This window comes from Boleophthalmus pectinirostris, unplaced genomic scaffold, assembly GCF_026225935.1.
Source record: "Boleophthalmus pectinirostris isolate CB_2022bp ecotype Guang Dong unplaced genomic scaffold, ASM2622593v1 HiC_scaffold_22, whole genome shotgun sequence".
Lineage (NCBI taxonomy): Eukaryota > Metazoa > Chordata > Actinopteri > Gobiiformes > Gobiidae > Boleophthalmus > Boleophthalmus pectinirostris.
In genome coordinates, this window is record NW_026571190.1 from 32,255,180 (window position 1) to 32,269,150 (window position 13,971).

Consider the following 13,971-nt stretch of genomic DNA (forward strand, 5'->3'; position numbering starts at 1 on the left):
ATACATTTGGCAGACACGGAAAGTGAAAACTTAAGTAAATATTTAAGTGAAAAATTAAGTTAGACATTTGATCAAAGCTGCAATTTTTACTTTTACTTTAACATAGTGGACCAACACAATGAAACAACACAAGCGAGTCCACTGTTGAAGGGATGCAGTTATGTCATGGCTGCAAACAAGTGAGTACATGTCCAAACACACGTCTGATGTTTGCCTGGCTGTTTCTTACTCCATGCAGATGAATGCTTCTTGCAGTATACACCTAGTGTGACTGGACTGCACTTTTATATGTAGCAGGGAACTGAATGCACATGGGAGTTCTCAAGGTGTGTTAAATTGGACTATAGGCCAGCTTTGCTGTCATGAATGTAAACTCAGTGAATGTCTACCTCAAATATTGTGTTAGCTTTTGGTTCACTCTGACCTTCTTTAAGCTCTTATTCCAAATGCAATGTTGAAAGAGTTTTTGACTGAAAAACAGGGTAAAGAGCAGGGAGAGACATTCAGCAAATTATCTAAGCTAATCATTTTCAGAATGCTGAGGCAGACATTGTGTGATTCCTGTAATGAAACCATTGTGCAGTATTCTGAATGCATTTAAATTGGGTTGATTATGCAAAATGCCATCTGCTTATTGTTAATCCGGAGTAGAGACCACATGTCTTTTTTGAACAATCATTAACACGGCTTGAACAACAAATTGGTGTAATAAACCCATCTTCTAAGATAAATGAGCTCCAAAAATAAACAAATACATCTGCCTTGTACTATTCATTAAATAGAGATGAGCTAAGGGAGTTTTTACAACTTCACAGTGGAGTCTGCCTATACGTCAACAGTTAAGAGGGGATATTACACTTCTATGAGGTATTAATTGCTAACCCATTACATATTTAGAACAGCATGTTACTTTAACTGCTCCCCCATCAGAGTGCTATCACAGCACAATCACTGTGCATCCTGCTAATGAAACTACTTGGCCATACAGATCTCAGAGGCTCATCAAGGCTGGGCCTGGTTAGTACTTGGATGGAAGACCACTGGAAAAATCTGGTGACACACTGGCGCACCAGTCGTTGTGTCCATAGGCAAGACATTTTACCCATATCGCCAAGTATGAAAGTGGTGTGAGTGATGATGGTTGTTGGAGGGGCCAGTGGCAGCCACGCTTCCGTCAATCTGCCCCGGGGCAGCTGTTGCTCCAATAGTAGCGTACCACCATTCATTCAGTGGTGGTAATGAATAATGATCTGTAAAGCGTCTTTGTGACATATTTCTGTGAAAAGCTCTATATAAATAAAAACTTACTTCATATTACATCAGGTTTGTGAAGAACAGTGTATTGTTTTTGTACATTTATGGAAAACTGTTATTTGGGAGGATGACATAGGCTTGTGGGGTGAGCATTGGACATAAACTGCTAACCATGAGGAGGGTTCAAATAGGGTTCAAATATCTGGTAGAGATTGTTAGTTTACTCAAGCATGCATTGACGAAATATAAAACCTCTTCAGGCATATTTTGATGAGAGAACAACATGGTAGAAAGCTCCAAAAGTGTATTTTGCATAATACCTGCTCCTGGGGATGTAGTTGTGTCATCGCTGCAAACAAATGCGTACGTGTCCAAACACATGTTTAATGTTTTCCTTGCTCTTTCTTACTCCATGTAGTCGAATGCCTCTCCTAGTATACGCCTAGTGTGATTGGACTGCACTTTCACATGCAGCAGGGATTTGAATGCACATAAGAGTTCTCAAGGTGTGTTAAACTGACTTGAGTGTTAAATTGTGTTTCTAAAGTTACTAAAGGCTCAAGAGTGGAGACCTCTACGCTGGTGGTAACATGGAAATATGCGGTGAAAGACCAGAAGAATGGGGCTAAAGATGGATTGGCCGTGCTTTGAATAATAGAAAGATAGATGGATATGGCATCCAGAGATCAAGGCCAGGAGGGCAGTCGGACAGATCCTAGGACGCTCCATGGGAATCTTTCAGTAATTGTTGAAGTTTATTATCTAGCCAGAGGAAATTGTACCCTTTGCCACCCACAAGCACTCAATAGTAACTATCAAGTTAAACTGCCAAAGTGAGACGTTGTGACAAAGCCTCCTTTTACAGATGAGGGATGACAGTGAGCTGCGGATGGGGTGGGGGCGGAGGCACATCCCGGGGGAGTAGGAGGGGCAGTGTCACCGTTTGGGGCTGTTGAAAAGAGCACAAAGGCGGCAGGTATCAGGTGTACCTGTTTGACAAATGGATCTCCCGCTGTGATTGTGGCGAGTGCAGGAGCGCTTATCTGCACCAGTACCACACCATAGAGAGGAATACGCTGGATTTAACATGGTTTACATTTGTTGAACCACATGCATTACTTACTTGTAGAAGTGTCTTTAATTCAAATTCCATTGCTCATTTTTGCAAGAAAAACGTGCCTAATAATCCTGATTGTGGGCCACAGACTTTCTACCCACCAACAGTTGTGTCAGTTTCAGGGCCTGTTTACACGAGAAGGCTTGTGGGTAAAAACAACAACAAAACATTTTATAGGTAGTGCCTTTCGTTTAGACCGTGACGCCGTTTTAGGGGCTTAAAAATGCAAAAATCTAAAACCACCCTTCAGAATGGAAAAGTTGAATACGCTCCGCTGTAACGTTTGTGTCTACACTGCCCAAGACGCATAACTCTTGTCAGATCTGCTCACGTTGCGTACACATTTACGTCACATACACGTTTGCGTCACATACATACAGAACATAGAAACATGTCGGATCATTTCCATTACCATTTCCTCTGGCTAATAAACTTACAGGAGGCCTCCCAACAAATGTACAGAATATGCAGAGATATTATTAGTGAACAGAGAAGGATCTGCAATTACCTCTGTCAAATTCTGGATTCACTAGTTTGTCACAGGCAAGCCAGATGACAGATTTCCTCCCAAAAACGCTCATCTTAATGCAGAATAAAAGGTGAAGACGCGACTCAACTTGCATCTTCTGTTCATTAAAGAAACATAGCCTAAAACTTCCACAAACACATCAAAAGCATGGAGCATGGACATTTCATCATTAGTGATAAGCCTAATACATGTAAGGGCACCCATACAGCATGAATCTGCAGTATGTATGGAACTATTTCACTTTTGGCAACCTAAAATAAATCAGGATCAACTGAACAATCAACACAACTTGCACACTGAGAATCTTGACTACGAAGAGCCCAAACACAGTAAGGGCACAAAAAGCCTTAACTCTCATCTCACTGTTGTTTTATTTTCGTTCTTATGTTGTACTTCTATAAATAACTCTCACCAGTCTCTAGGAACAGGTTTAAAGCCATAGCTGTCTCCTGATTTACACTGTACACGCACATATAAATGTCTTCAACCCACAATGCCAAAAGCAGTCTGGGAATAGACTTGTGATGTGGACCTCCCAGTGTGTTTGCGTCATGTTATTTTACTCAAGTGACAGAACCACACGCACATGACAGTGTGATTTAAGCGGCCTACCCCGCGCACGTCTCCCTCTCCTCTGCCGGATCCTTTCTGACATATCAGCCATGAAGCCTGCACAGCCTTCACCTATGCACAGGAACGGCCTTTGAACTAAGAGTGTGCTCTTACTCTTACTCTCTCCAATAAAAGAGCACATATATCTTCGATCCAGGCCCTGTAAATCAGTGTGAGCGCTGATCAAAGCGCTGCTGTGAATCTTACATGGCACATCCTGCATTCCCAGCTAAACACAATCACATGGAGCAGTCTCCAGAGAGCACGCTGACCTCTGATCTGTTTGTACGCTCATCTTTGATTTGATTTGAAGATGGATTTGACCCTGGTGCGCAGTTTGTCATAGCGGTGTTAACTAGGATGTGCAGAAATCACTTCCTCTCTTAACTCATACCAGTTTACTAGTACTCTCAAGCAGTATTTTGGAAGTGTTGTAAATAAGAGTGAACTTACAGGGGCGAATGCATTTTAAAAATGCATCTGTGTTTATATAAAGCCTTTGTTCATTTTAAAGCAATTAGTGCATCAAAAAACCCTTTAACTTCTTCACACAGATTGATTTTCTCCAAAATGAAGCACCAGACAGAGAGTTACTGTGCATTCAGATATGTTTATATCCAACTACAAGTATGGGACAATTATACGATTCAGTAAGGCAATGTCATTTCAGTGTTTGCAGTGAAGCCTACAATAAGCAGGGAGAAGTTTGGCGGCATGAAAGCAAAATGCTAATTTACACTGTTGCTTACATTCTGGGGTTCAATTCCCATGTCCTGGTAGGTCTTCTCTGGGTGGTCACTCCATGATGGATGTTGGCTCAGTTTGGTCTGGATAGGTTTTATGGCTTTTGCACATTTGCTCTGTGTTCATTGACAGTCTGTTAAAATGGTATTGGGCATTGTAAAATACAGATAGAGCGTGAGTTTCTTCACACATGCTCTAGACTCTCAAAGTGGTTTATTCTGACCTCTGTCTGACTCTTAATAATTGCATCTCTTTTGCAGTTTGCTCATAAAGTCTGTGGAGCTTTATTGCGAAATGTAACAGGAACCCAATTGGTCACACATAAACATCTGTTTGGCAAGGAAATTAACTGTGATTACTAACTAACAACAGGCGTGGGCTCGTGGAAGGATCCTCATTATGTTGTTATTAAATCAAAAGTACCGACCCTGTTGCGTTTTCGGCCCATGCTGGATGCCAGAGTAAACTTAACAACCAAAACATCCTCTCCAATATTGACTTTTAATCCTTACGCCCTATCATCAAATAATATTAAAGTAAACCTGCAAACAACTGCTCTCCTTTGGAGGTCATATAACTTCTAACACTCCGTAGCCTGGCACACTTCACACTGCAGGGAGCCAAACACATGTTCAAAATTGTACCTAGCGAGACAGCACTACAGACCAAATAAGCATGTTGAAAATCCAAATTTAATGGCTATAAACATGCTATTATAATCATCCTGGGTATGTCATTGGGCTAATAAAATAAATACATTTGTGTGTGGCCATTCCCTGCTGAGTAAACTTCGCCTGACACTACAACACGACCAAAGTGGCGTTAGAGTTAGATAAATGAGAGTAAACAAAGCAAAGCATTTAAACAGTGGTGCATGTATAAGCAGAGGTCACGTATAGGAGCTGCCGTGCAGATGTGAAGCCTTGGGAAGCTCAAATCACTTAAGCATATGTTGTCTGATTCATAACTTGTGCATGAAGTAATTGGAGCTATTATTTGGATATCCTGCATCGTGTCCACATGCCATCTGTCTGGGACGTCTCCACTTAAACGTACAGGCGAAACCACCTGTCCTGGCGAGCGTCTTTAACTGTTTTTACACATTCTTAACTTCAAATACAAAATAAAACAATCACAGACATTATGGGTGTGTCCAGCTCCTGGTTGGCATGCAAGCATAGCGGTCGTAAACATATTTTTGTGTCACATCATGCAAACTCATACTCTCATAAATGTCATAGCATATCCTGTGTAATTTTATGGTCTTTTCTCCATAGACGCACTTTGATGTGTCTTTGTTGCATGTTATTTTGAACGCTCAATGTCTTAAACCTTCTCACAACAACATGGTGTCCAGACTCATACACGTTTCAGACTGTAGAGGACATTTTCACAACACCACAGCTAGACTCATTTATCGCCCTATTCATTCTCTATGGGGAATTTGCTGAAATAAACAAATAGATACAGAGATAATTTATTAACCTTGTAAGGAAATTGGTTTGTAATGAGTAAAAGTCACGCAGTGAACACCCAGTTACGCATGGACAATCATAAGCAGCATGTTACAATACTGTCACAATGTCATGTCTCCAGGTGCTGGGTCTCATACTGATGGTAAATAAATATGCCATTTCCCATTCATTTTTCTCATAGACTTTCAGAAAAATTTAAATATTAAGAGTCTGGGTATCATTAAGTGAGGTGAGGTTGTGTGATTAAGTGAGGTTTCGATTCAATACGACATATTTCAAATAAATTCGATACGGTTCAATATAAATAATAGCTAAATGATTGTTGTGATACTAAAAGTCTTTGTTAAACCGCTTCTTGTGAAAAGTCAAAATGAAACACACGTATTTTAATTATCAGAACAATAAAAATGTTATATGTGTTGCATAAATGAGTTTTCTTTCTCTGAACAAGCAGCAAAACTGTAGCGCTGTAACAAATAATTCAGTAAAATATACCAAACATAGACTGTATAAAAGAAGTGGACTAAGCGAGTGTGACGTCACCGATAGTGTTCAGAGCCGCTCAAATGAGGCTCGCATGGCTCACAGTTACAGGAACAAATCTGGAGCCAGGCTCTCTGTTATGAATAGGATTTTTTTGAGGGACAAAATAGCAGGAAAGAAATTGAGGATCATGTAGAGCGGGTTAATATGAACATTTAAGACCAAAATGACGAGGTTCACTGCAGCAGTTACAGAGAGAGGAGCCTAATGTAAGTCAATTGGAGCCACAGTCAGAAGAAGCAGGAAGAGCCTCCTGGCGAACTTCCTATTTGGCACATGGCGGCTATGTCCACTCACATATACAGTCTATGATACCAAAAAATACTCTTGGTGATATATCGATACAGCAGGCCACAATATCACTACTGTATCATCACATTAAACGATACTATATATTGATATTTTTGCAGCGGCAGTTTTAAGTCTAAAAAGTACATTTAAAAAGCGAGATTGTGGGAAATGGTTTAGTAACTGGAATGCCTTCTTTGTGTGGCAGAAGACCTTCCAGATGAAATACTCGAGAGACCTTCCAGAAGAAATGAGAAGCACAGTGTAGTTGTTGATGCAGCAAAACTTGAATTTCCCTCTGAATCAATAAAGTATATCTCTCTGTCTCTCTCTAACTTGGTGTTTTTAAAGTTTCAGAAACAAATTTAAGTAAAAATATAAGTCTTGTGGTCATTAGTTAGACCTGATTAGCTGCTACCACTGATTAGCCCCAGCCTGATTCATCAGCCGGCTTTATTTCATTCACTTCGTGCAAACCGTCTGACCACGCCTTAGATTTCTTTCGCTTGATGGTAGGTGGGTACTTTTTATCATTTAACCAGTTGCTGCTATTTGGTCAGAACGTATGTAATGCGGCACCAATGGGGCTAACGGGTATATTAAGCTTTTCCCAAATCCCGTAGGAAGAAGGACAATAACGTCTTTCCCCTCGATGAAATTCACCAAACATTCCCTTTATTCCGGCTTTAAATCCTCGATCTCAGGAATCGTTGACAACACTGAATATATCACCCTTCGCTGATTGGCTGGTGCCCAAACTTGCACTTCCGGGGTTTTTTGCGAACTGTCTGTTGTATTTTGATTCCTGTCCTAGTCGCTGGAGAGAAATTAAATTGAGCGGAGGCATTAGGCGGTGCCACCTACTTGCACCAACTTGCTTTTTTTTTTTTTTGGAAAGTTTACGGGAAAAATAAATGATAAACTTACTTCCGGAACCGGGAGCTGGGCAGTCACCGAATGAGCTCCACTGGGAGATCTGTGATGAAAAGCCCCATTATGTTGATCCACTGGATTTTACGTCACTAGCAGCGTAATAAGCATAATCATTTGTTATTTCAGGTTGAGTATTTGGATATTTAAATCTGCCGTTAAACACCAGTCCAACACTAATAAAGTCCTCCCTTCTTCTTCTTGTATCTCCCTGCAGAGGTCATTTGGAGAGCCCTTCCCTTCCTTTCACATCACACATTAGAGTCAAACACTTGAATCAATGGCTACAGCTTCACTCCCCACCAGACTTTCCTTCTCTACAACTGTGAATGATATGAGGCATGCAAACCGAATTACGTTTATAATTTACACAGTGCCAACACGGGCACCAAATCAAAGTGTTTTACAGAATACATTTGCGTATTTATTTTGCTGGCAGAGTAACAGGCAGTCAGGGCTGGAAAGTGCCACGCCAATAACACTCTCTCATTAAGGAAGAGACTGTGTGTGGCCCGTCGCCGTAGAGATGCCTTATTCAGCGTTCCTGTTAAAAAACGACATTAAAAGGCTCATATTACGCTATTTTCTGATGTATGCTTTGTTGTTTCCTCATCAGAAACATGCCTGAAGTTGTGTTTTGTTTCATTCATATGTTTACCACACAAATCCTGTATATTTAGGCTGTGTTCTTCTGTCAAACAGGAAACACTCTGTTCCACTTCATGCTGTGTTTTTAAACTTTCACTGGATTCATGTGGATCATTTCAAACCTGGAAACTCCTATTTTTGCTGAATAAGACTGAAAATAGTAGATGCTAACTTGAAAACTACTGTGTCATGACATCACAAGTCATTAAACCGTGGCTTAAAGCTCCATTCTGTGTAAAATAGGACCCTTTTTGGTTTAATAAGTAGCCCAAATGAATGATGCAATGGAAATATATTTTTAATGAAAGGCAATACATGAAAGGAAATACAGTAAAAAGAATCTCCATGTGCATCCATTTGTTCTGGTTGTTCGAGCACTTCACCTCTGGCTTTAGCCCAAAACCACAACACTGCCCTGGTCTCTGGAGGGGGCATTTTTGTGCAAAGCACCTCGTCACATTTTCCATTTCTTTCAAAATTTGTTTAAAGGTCCAGTATTACAGAAAATTGACTCTTGTGAGCAATCTCCTCAAAAACATATCTGGAGTTGTGGTTTGTTTCATTCGCAGATGTTTGAATTATCTTGGTTTATTTGGTCTGTGTCTCAAAAGCTCATAATGCTCTGTTCCACTTTGTGATGTTATGTAGTTGTAGTTTTCAAGTTTACCTTTTTTTTTCAGGAGAGATGTTCAGGCAATTCCAGGGCTGAGTCATCCAAATGATGAAGATGTAGTGAAGGTGTATGGAGTTTAAAAACACAGTGGAGCACTTCCTGTATAACCACATGACATTCCTTTTGAGGAAGCCACTCGTAAACATCGCAGGATTTGTGTGTTAAACATGTGTAAATAAAGCAAAACACAACTTTGGATATGTTTGTGACGAGGAAACAACATTTTAACAAAGATCATAAAACTGCATAATATGGACCTTTTTAGAGCTAAAGTAAAAGTTACATTATTTCTGCTTGACTGAAAACACTACCTTATAAAGTACTCTGCTTTTGTAGTCGTAGTGAACTGGTGAGCTCTGGTTTTCGCAGTAAAATAACGAGAGAGAGATTTTGTGCCCCTCTTGGCTCCTGTAAAAACCGTTCCTTCGTGTGATGTGAACTGAAGCCATGACAGAGTTGATAACAGCTTAAAATATTTCTTTAAAATAATGACTTTTAACGTCTGGTGAACACATTTACATAATTGGAGAAAATGTTATATGTGAACTTTAATATTACAGCGTTATAAACTGTTATGATGAACAGATGTTGGACGACTATACAGCTTCTGAAGGTGTATTAAAGACTGTGGATATCTTATCTGCGCTGGTCATTTCATAAAGGTACCAGATGTGTAGTTGAAAACAGACTGTGATAACTGCTTATCCTGAGATCCTGGCGCCAATGCTCTACTTTATATACGCTTTATAGATAATAAAAAGATAGCAGTATGGTATGGTGGATTATTGTGGGAAGAGTAATGAATATGATGATTGGTCTGACAGGCATAGACGGTTCAAACCCCGCCCCCACAGACAGGTATCTATGCACAGCCACAGTCCCGCCCACTTTGAAGGTTTCTCCGGTCCTGGAAGCAAAAATTTCCGTTCTATTTTCCCACAGACATTTCGGAAAATTCAAATGTTAAGAGCTCAAAGACAGCGTGGAGACTAACCAGCTCTGTGGGAACTAATATCCATAACAAGGATGTTTTAAGTCCAAAAGGATGGTTTAAAATTCAAGATTCAAAATGCTTTAACTATTTTGCAGCTTAGAAAGTTTCAGTAACAGACTTTAAATAAAATTATGCCATGGTTAGCTGTCGTGCATTATTTTTTACTAACCGCAAAAGTAGCTCAGGCAACATTTAATCACTATTTTATATCACTACGCTGTAAGCATCAGCATATCAGTGGGTAAGCAAATGTACAGCTGTTTGTTACGGCCCCAAGCCTTCAGTTCTAATTTGTTATATGTGTTTTAAATGCAAGCCATCTTCAGAACTGTCCCCGGTGTTGGTGGTGACGTGTCGTATATCAGCTGTTGTTACTTCCTGTAGGCGTGGTCAGCCTGATGGACCTGGCAGGTCGCTCAGACTGACCACGCCTCCCGTCGCCCGATGTTCTCTGGAGGAGGGTGTCCCAGGTGTGTGAAAGGAGGAACGCTCCGTCATCACGGTTAATGCTGTCAGTGCCTCGTTTCCTGATTTCAATGGCTTCCTTGATCCAGCGTTTGAACTTGTTGTTTTCTGATCCAGTGACCCGAGCCCCGTCCCAATCCATTATGTAGTTGTTCCTTTTACAGTGTCTGATATGGCGGATTTTAGGTTTTCCTTTCCATTGCATTCCATTCCATTCCATTTTCTTCCGATTATCCAGGGTCGGGTCATGGGGGCAGCAGTCTGAGAAGGGCCCCCCAGACTTCTCTCTCTACACACACTTCCTCCAGTTCCCAGGCCAGCCCAGAGACATAGTCCCTCCAGCGTGTCCTGGGTCTTCCCCGGGGCCTCCTCCCGGTGGGACGTGCCCAGAACACCTTCCGAGGGAGGCGTCCAGGAGGCATCTGCAACTCATGCCCGAGCCACCTCAACTGGCTCCTCTCAGCGTGGAGGAGCAGCGGCTCTACTCCGAGCTCCGAGCTCCGAGCTCCTCACCCTATCTCTAAGGCAGCGCCCAGCCACCCTGCGGAGGAAACTCATTTCGACCGCTTGTATCAGCGATCTCGTCCTTTCGGTCATTACCCAAAGCTCATGACCATAAGTTAGGTTTTCCTGTTCTGCTTTATCTTTTTGTGTTCTGGTGAGTCTCCCTGATGTTTCCTTTTGGCATTCCTTTTGGTGTTCCTTTTTTCGAATGTGGAATGCTCGGCCTGTTTCCCCTGTGTATGATTTATTGCATGATTTGCATTGGATTATATATATATTGGAGTAGATAAGAAGACAAAATGAACATCTTTGGCTGTCCTGAATCCTGCTGTGAGAGCCCTGGTCTGTGATTGGTGGAGCTCTTCTACACCTGGCCACACCTGCCTCACCTCCAGCCCCCTCCCCCTATTTAAGGAAATTGTGTTTGTGTGTCAGTCACTTGTTTTGTACTAGTACGAGTGTGACTTTGCTTGTGCTGAGACGCTAGTTTACTTCTGTTTTGTGCCTTTTTTTATTTGTCACTCCATTCTGTTTGTGGGATTATGCGGTTTTACTTTGGGACGCTTGTGTTTTAGTTTTGTGCATCCCTTAGTTTAATCACTTGTTTTTGTAAAAGCCTGCATAACCCGTTTTGTGGCACATAACTCATATGTTAATCCTGTTTTGTTTCTTAGTTTAGGTTAATTTCTTTATATATTTTAGTCTGTTTTGTTAATTTACCTTTTACATCTATAATTAAACATTATTTAATTTATTCCATTATCCATCTTGGTTCTTTTGTTACTTCCCCTGTCCCTGGCAGAGCTGGGTCGTAACATGTTAGAAGGGACTAACTTCAACCAAAACAGAAATAACTAGTGCCGTGTAAAAGCCAGGGGTGGGCAATTTTTTTTTCCATGGGGCCACATGAGAAAAACAAAATATTGTGCAGGGCTTTGTGAAAAAGCAGTAAATAACATTGTTTTGATGAGCTGGTAAGACTGGTAAGAGTTTATGTTATGACTAAGCATTGAAAAAGTGAGGATGTCTTACAAAAAATGTAATAAAACAAAAAAATCAATGTAGCTTTAATTCATGCATGAGTTAAATTATATAATATGTTTATTTTGTTATTCCAGTTGGTCTTAAATGGGCCGGTCAGAGTCAACCAAAGTGGCCTGGGATCTGCACAATGCCCAGGTCCGGTATAAGCAGATTAAACAACTTGGAGCAGTGCGTTACTTACCCAGGTCTTGTGGTCATTAGTTTCCACGTAGCTGATCAGCCTTGAGCAACTTTTAATACTGTATTAGTCTAAGCTTTTTCGGAAAGTGTATGCGAAAAAATGAAAGGGAAATTTACTTCACAGTTGAGGCCTCATTAGATGTATTGACTGTTGGCAGCAGCACACACTCACTTTTGGCCCATTCCAGACGATAAGGCTATCAAATTACTTTTTTGCTCTGATATTGTAAAAAGTAAAACGTTTTGAAACAACTAAAACTTCCTGCACTCAGAGCCAAAGGGAAAGCTTTTGATTTTTGACCTGTGTACATTAAACTGCCTCGTCTGAATGCAGCAACATAAACTGTGTACAGTACATGTAAATAGTGAATGAATGTGGTGAAAGGAGCTATAGTTTTACTTATTGATTGACTGGATGAATGATTGCATTAAAGGTGCACTGTGTAACTTTTCTAGTGAAAGTTCAGCCACCATGGAAATGGATGTTGCTTTGTCTAGAATGTTCCACAATAGAGCTTAAACATATCAGTCCTATCAAACCTATCAATCACAAGGGAGACAAGCAGGTTACAGCACACCGCTACATTACAATTCAGATCTGTGGAGCGTCACCCTTATTCACAGACAGAATTACTGTATTTTGGAGCAATAGAAGCCCTCGTAACGAATAGATGGTACTGTAGATGGATATGTTTAATGTCATGGATCAGAGCAATAACATCCCCATGGACACAAGTAGGTAACGGACCCTCCACACAGAGGCAGCGCTACCATTAGGCAAAAGTAGGCAGCTGCCTAGGGCCCCCAAACCTGGAGGGGCCCCCAACCAGTTGCCCTCAGTGCCACTAATGCCTCAGGCCTCAGAGCAATTAAATTTTCTCTCAATATGACATTAAATGAGAGTATTTTACTTTTAAACAGTAATCAAAAATGCAATTGTACTAGCAAGAAAATACAACTACTTCTTGTTCTGGTTATCTAGTAGGCTCCCTAACTAATAAGACAAGTTTCCAATCTACCATAATTCACCTAAATAGAGATGTGCATGTTTCAAGAAAAATGATCGAAAACAGACAATATATATTTTCAAAACAAAACAAAACAAAAAACGGTGCATTATAGTGAGGGCCCCAAACTCAAGTTCACCTAATGCCCCCAAATTGCTGACTCCACCACTGCCTTCACGAGAAAAGCTGTGCAATCTACCTTTTTAATATACTTTGTATTTTATTGGCATGTACACTATTTATGACATTAGCCTGCAGGAACTGGAGGTGGAAATGAGCAATTTTGCTTTGACTTGGCACAAATCAATCGATAAATCAACTGAACTAAACTGATTGAGTGTTAAATGGCCCATATTATGCTAATTTCTGATCTGATCTAATTTTAAAATGGTTTCCTCCTCAGAAACATTCCTGGAGTTCATTTAGTTTCATTCGCACATGTTTAACACACAAACCCTGCAGAGTTCTTCTGTCAAACAGGAAACACCCTCTGTTCCACCTTTTGATGTCATGTGGTAATGAAGTATCACATACCACTGTACTTTTAAACTCCACACATCTTCACGAGAATCATTTGGATGATTTCAGCGCTGCAGTTATCAATCTACTGAACAAAAGGTGCCTAAGATGAGTCTTAAAACCAGGGGGGACAGGGCCTTCTCTGTGTTTGGCCCCAAGCTCTGGAACTCTCTGTCCCCCACGTCCAAACTGCTGAGAAAACTGAGAGTTTTAAGTCTCGTTTTAAGACCCACTTTTACTCTCTCTGGCTTTTAACTCCGCGTGAGTTGTGTGGTCCTCTGTCTTTTATTTATTTTATTGTATTCATTGTTCTAACATTTTTAGCTTTATGCATTTAACACTTTTATTTATTGTTTTATTGTATTAATTTGTCTGTGCAGCACTTTGGAAACTGTCATGTTTATAAAATGTGCTGTATAAATAAAGTTGACTGGATTGAAAAGGT